Source organism: Solea senegalensis, unplaced genomic scaffold (assembly GCF_019176455.1).
Source record: "Solea senegalensis isolate Sse05_10M unplaced genomic scaffold, IFAPA_SoseM_1 scf7180000015939, whole genome shotgun sequence".
NCBI classification, from domain to species: Eukaryota; Metazoa; Chordata; class Actinopteri; order Pleuronectiformes; family Soleidae; genus Solea; species Solea senegalensis.
In genome coordinates, this window is record NW_025321516.1 from 1 (window position 1) to 5,960 (window position 5,960).

Genomic DNA, 5,960 nt, shown 5'->3' on the forward strand with positions numbered 1-5,960 from the left:
CATGCAGGTTGCAGGATCAAGATCCAGTTTCCGAGGCTACGCTCATCATCACCATTATTATTATTTTGTAAATTAAAAAGTCGATATCAGTAACTGTATAAACTTGTAACCTGATACAGTTGTTGTGTATCTGCTGCTGGTCTCCCTCTCTCTCTTCTGTCTCTCCCTCATCTCCCTCTTGTCCTTTCTCTCCCCCCATTTTCTGTCCCCCCCCCACCTCTCCACTATCCCCCATTTTTCCTTTCACCCCAACCGGTCGAGGCAGATGACCGCACATCTCTGAGCCTGGTTCTGTCAGAGATTTCTTCCTGTTAAGAGGGAGTTTTTTCTCTCCACTGACGCCTAGTGCTTGCTCATTGTGTGAACTGTTGGGGGTCTCTGCTCTCTTTGATGTTGTCTATGTACAGTGCCTTGAGATAATGTATGTTATGATTTGGCGCTATACAAATAAAATTGAATTGAATTGAATTGAATGAGCGTTCAGGGCTATTATCTTCATCATCAGGGTCTTCTCAGGTAAATGTCCTCGCTGCAGTTTGACAGTTGAACTATTGTGAGAACAGCCACTACCACAACACTAACAAGGGGCAGAAAGAGTGGGCATGCACAAAGTAAACAAGGACGTTTTACAATCCTCTGCTTTACAATTTCAAGGGCACAGAGACTTTTCTTTTGGCTATTGGGAAATAAGAAATAAATAAGATGAGACAATTATACTGGCAGTGTTGTGATTTTCTTTTATTTAGCAGATTTCCCTAATTACTTACATATATCTATCACATGATAAATGCTGTTTAATGAGGGCAGTGATAATGAGGGGAAGCTGGGTTCACTGGAGAGGTCAGTGCTGTGAAATGCAGAGGGAACCCAAGACAACAAGCTCACACAAGGGAGAGCAGGCGGGACAGAGCTGTTCACCACAGGGACAAGCAGGCAGGAGTCAGGCGGGACAGACCAGGCGGGACAGAGAAGGCGGGACAGACCAGGCATGACAGAAAGCGGGACAGAGAGAGGCTTAGACAGAGCAGGCGGGACAGAGAGCGGGACAGAGCAAGAGGCGGGAAAGTAGGAAGGTTAGGGACAGAGCAGGCAGGGACAGAGCCAGGTTGGGACAGACCAGGCGGGACAGAACAGGCAAGGGACAGAGCAGACAGAGGACAGAGAGCCCGGGACAGAGCAGAGGCGGAGACAGGGGAGAGCAAGGCAGGGACAGAGCAGGTGGGACAGACCAGGAAGCGGGACAGGAGGCCAGGACAGGCAGCAGGCGGGACAGAGCAGGCGGGACAGACTTGAAGGCAGGGACACAGAGAGGCCCGAGGACAAGAGCAGGCAGGAAGAGGAAAGTGGGACAGACCAGGCGGGACAGAGCAGGTGGGACAGACCAGAGGCTGGCGGGACAGGAGGCGGAAGGACAGAGGCAAGGGCAGAGGACAGGCGGCAGGGACAGAGCAGGGCCCGGGACAGAGAGAAGGCAGGGACAGAGCAAGGTAGGGACAGAGCAGAGTAGGGGACAGGGAGGGCGGGACAGGGACAGAGCAGAAGGGACAGAGCAGGCGGGACAGGAGAAGGCCCGGGGACAGAGCAGGCAAGGGGACAGAGCAGAGGACAGAGCAGAGCCCGAGGGACAGGCAGGCAGGACAGAGAGGCTGAGGGACAGAGCAGGCGGGACAGAGAGGACAGAGCAAGCGGGACAGAGCAAGGCAGGGACAGAGAGGCGGACAGAGGAAAGGGACCAGAGCAAGGGACAGAGCAGGCAGGGACAGAGCAGGCCGGGACAGAGGAAGGCGGGACAGAGCAGGGACAAACAGGGACAGAGAAAGGCGGGGACAGAGCCAGGTGGGACAGAGCAGGTGGGACAGACCAAGGGGGACAGGGGAGGCGGAGACAGAGCAAGCCGGGACAGGAGCAGAAGCCGGGGACAGAGAGAGGCGGGACAAGAGCAGAAGCAGGGACAGAGCGAAAAGAGGCCGGAACAGAGCAGAAGCAGGGACAGAGGGCAGGACAGAGAGGCGGGACAGAGCAGGCCGGGACAGAAGGCAGGACAGAGCAAAAACAGGACCAGAGCAGGCGGGACAGAGAGAAAGGCAGGGACAGAGCAAAGCGGGACAGAGCAGGCGGGACTGAGGACAGAGCAGGCCGGGACAGGTTTGGACTAATGAGCAGGGAGTGGCTGGCAGGCATGTGAGGAGAAGGGAGGGGCTGGTGAGCTGAGTTAAAATCTTAACTCTAAGCTGTCAAACTCTGGGTTTTCGGTGATAACACTTAGTTCAACAGAGCAAGCGGGACAGAGCAGGCGGGACAGAGAAGGCGGGACAGAGCAGGCGGGACAGGTTGGACTAATGAGCAGGGAGTGGCTGGCAGGCATGTGAGGAGAAGGGAGGGGCTGGTGAGCTGAGTTAAAATCTTAACTCTAAGCTGTCAAACTCTGGGTTTTCGGTGATAACACTTAGTTCAATCAACTCTGAGTCAAGGTAAACCTGAGTGAAGCTCGTGCATGAAGATATAAAAAGCCCTCATCAATGGAACACAGATAATATGATTCACCATGGAAACAAGTCACAGAAAGCCTCGATCCTCCTACTTCTTCCCAGTGGAGTTGGAAATGTTAAAAAAAAAAAAGCAATACTGTGTGTGTTTGTGTGGCAGAAAATTGCTGACCGAGTTAATGCCTGAGTATTAAGTGGAGAAAAAAAAAAAAAGTTTTGTCTTGAATGTTCCACTTATTCAACAATTGTATGGTTTGTGTTCCCAGCAGGCACTAAAGATGAAAGCTAAAAATGTAGTTCAAACAGGTTAGGGCGACTGTTGTCGACGGCCTGCCCTCATTAAACAGCATTTAACATGTGATAGATAAATGTAAGTAATTAGAGAAATCTGCTAAATAAAAGAAAATCACAACACTGCCAGTATTTAATATTGTCTGTATGAACACAACACCTAAGTGTCTACAAATGTTTAAATTTGACCTCCATTGTATACAACAGAAAAAAGTCACTCATCGGACGCAGCCACGCCCCAGGACACATGGGCCTACATGAGAGGGAAGTGATTGAAATGAATGGCATGTACATGAATCCTTCTAGTGTTGGCTCAACAGTAGACTACAGTTGTTGGTAACTGGCTGCTGTTGCTTTCAGATCTCCATCTATTTAAGGTGACTTTGATGGGACCTGCACACTATTGCAAAAAAAAAAAAAAAGATTACGTTGGGCACTTTTCTGGGTAATCATCGACTGTCTAATCTTCATCTTGTACCAGTGACTGATGGACAGATTACACCTCCATGCTGCTGTAAGTACTCTTAATATTCCACAGATGTGTCATCATGGGTAGAATTGTGTTTCATTACAGGAGGATGATGAAGACACTTTATCAGCTGCCACACAGAGGCCTGTTGAGGGTTTTTTTAAATAATAACTTTGGTTTCAGTTAATGGTGACGTTCCAAAATACAACTTTCAACTTCTTTCTCTCTAACAGATAATGCTGGAAATTACAATGAGGAAGAAGGCCCATCAACCTCCACAGCAACATCATTTATGTTAAGGTGTATTTATAATCCCAAATCAATAAATCACATCTACAAATGGAACACACAAAGCTGCAGATCACCAGTGAAAGGTGGGTGACGTGCCCACAGGTGGATGATTTTTAATTGTTTCAACAATATACAACATTTGTTCTTGTAGGAAATAAAGAAGAGCTCATAAAATGAGAAGCATATTGTTGTTCTTTGCCACTGGGGAGGTGATGGGTCATGTCTTCAAACAGCTCCTAACAGCTGACCCTAAGATTACGAAGGCACTGGAACCAGGCCTTGAGAATCCTGATGGTCATCTCCACTCTGGCTCGTGTCCTGCAGTGATCCAAGTTGTAGTGTTGCTGTGAGCCAGGCTGAGGGTCAGGGGTCAGGGGTCAGCAGGGTAACCTCTGTCTCCGAGTAGGTAACCATCAAACTCTCCTGTGATAATACAAGATACAGTTTAGTTGCAATGGGAGGAATATACAGTATACAGATATACAGTAGCTTTATACTGTATGTAAACTCACCACGGGCAAATCTGGCACTGGAATGGAATTATGAAGTACTCAGTACTCTTTGGAGTGGGACGCGGTGAAAAAATATCCTGAGGATCCCGAGATTTTAGACATGATTCATTTCTCTCCAAGGTTCCTTCATAGACAGCTGCCATTATCACACTTCTCTTGAAGAAAGTGAGCTGCCTACCGACCCTTGAGCCTTTTGAATGTTGAATGCATGTTAGAGCACATCATGACAGGTCTTGTCCATTATGACCAAACTGGGTTCATAAAGTCGCGCTTGGCCTCAGATAATATGCGCCGGTTACTCTATATTTTAGATTCAACACCCAAATCTACAGTGTCAAACACAATTCTCTCTCTTGATGCAGAGAAAGCATTCGATCGCTGGGAGTGGGAGTATCTATGGTTCGTGCTCTCCCAGGTTTAAAGTGTCTCGCTCTTCTAGACAAGGCTGCCCACTGTCACCTTTCCTATTCTGCCCCTCGCTGGAGCCCATTGCTCAATTAATCAGGCAATCAGAAAATGTATCACCAACAATGGTCCACAATACATCTCCCTGTATGCTGATGATATTTTAATATATACAAGCAATCCATGTGTATCAATACCATTCCTTCTTCAAACCTTTGAACATTTGGGAAAATATCAGGTTATAAGGTGAATTGGACAAAATCAGCAGTCATGCCGCTGAATGGAACCTTAACCAACTTGGAATCTTTTAATATTCCCTTGGTTGAAGGTTTCAAGTGTTTGGGCATCTCCATATACCTGACAGTGAACAACAACTATAATAAAACATTGGATTCTATTACAAATGATCTGAATAGATGTGGCTCACTTCCAATATCCTTTCAATCTCACCTTTCTATCATAAAAATGAATGTATTACCTCACATTAACTTCCTTAATTCTATGCTTCCTTTGGCACCCCCAAAAAGATATTGGAAGAAATGACATGCCATCATAGGATCCTACTTATGGAATTGGAAAAAAACAAGAATAAAAACCTGAACATTATACCGGCTTAAACCATCGGGTGGCTTTAACCTCCCAAATTTCAAATGGTATTCACGATGTTCTGCCCTATGTTCGCTTTTGTCAGCAACAGGACTGGACCCAGATGTTTATTCACTCAGTTCACAAAAACCAGACGTGCAAGCAGTGGATCCTCAATTGAGCAAACAAAGCCGCCGACGTGCAAAGAATCCACAGGGATAACAGGACGATGTTTGATGTTATCTATGTACAGTGCCTTGAGATAATGTATGTTATGATTTGGCGCTATACAAATACAATTGAATTGAATTGAATTGAGAAGAAGGGGAGAGCTCAAAAAATTAGTTTAACCAGTGACGGACGAACTCACAGAGACAAAGGAAGAGGGAGCGGTTATATACACTGAGGAATTAGTCTTGTGTAAAGAAAAAAACAATGGCCTTGTTTCAGATCTCTATATTCTTGTCACTAAAGCCTCTTATAAACAATTGCCCATCGAACATCTCTGGAAAATAGAGCTAAAAGATAATTCCGAGTGGAACTGGCCAAGCATTTGGTCCAATGTGTCTCTGTCTTCGAGAAACCCAAACCACCAAATGATTCACTACAAGTTCTCAATCTCTACCCAAGGATGAAACTTAAAGACAATCTGTCCAGACAAGGTCATTGGAACGTTTCTCCACATGGTATGGCAGTGTCCCCAGGTTCACCCAGGTCGCTGGTGCTCTATCAAACCTAATGGAACGAGAATTGCCCCACACACAGAGGTAACTTTTACTGAATGCCACCTCCAATTTGAAATGAAACATTAATGAAGGCTGCCAAATTCTAGCTGGTCTCACATGATAGCATGTCGATGGAAACTGAGACAGACTCTGAGTGTGGACATCGCTCAGCAGCTCGGATCCACGGTGCCAAAAG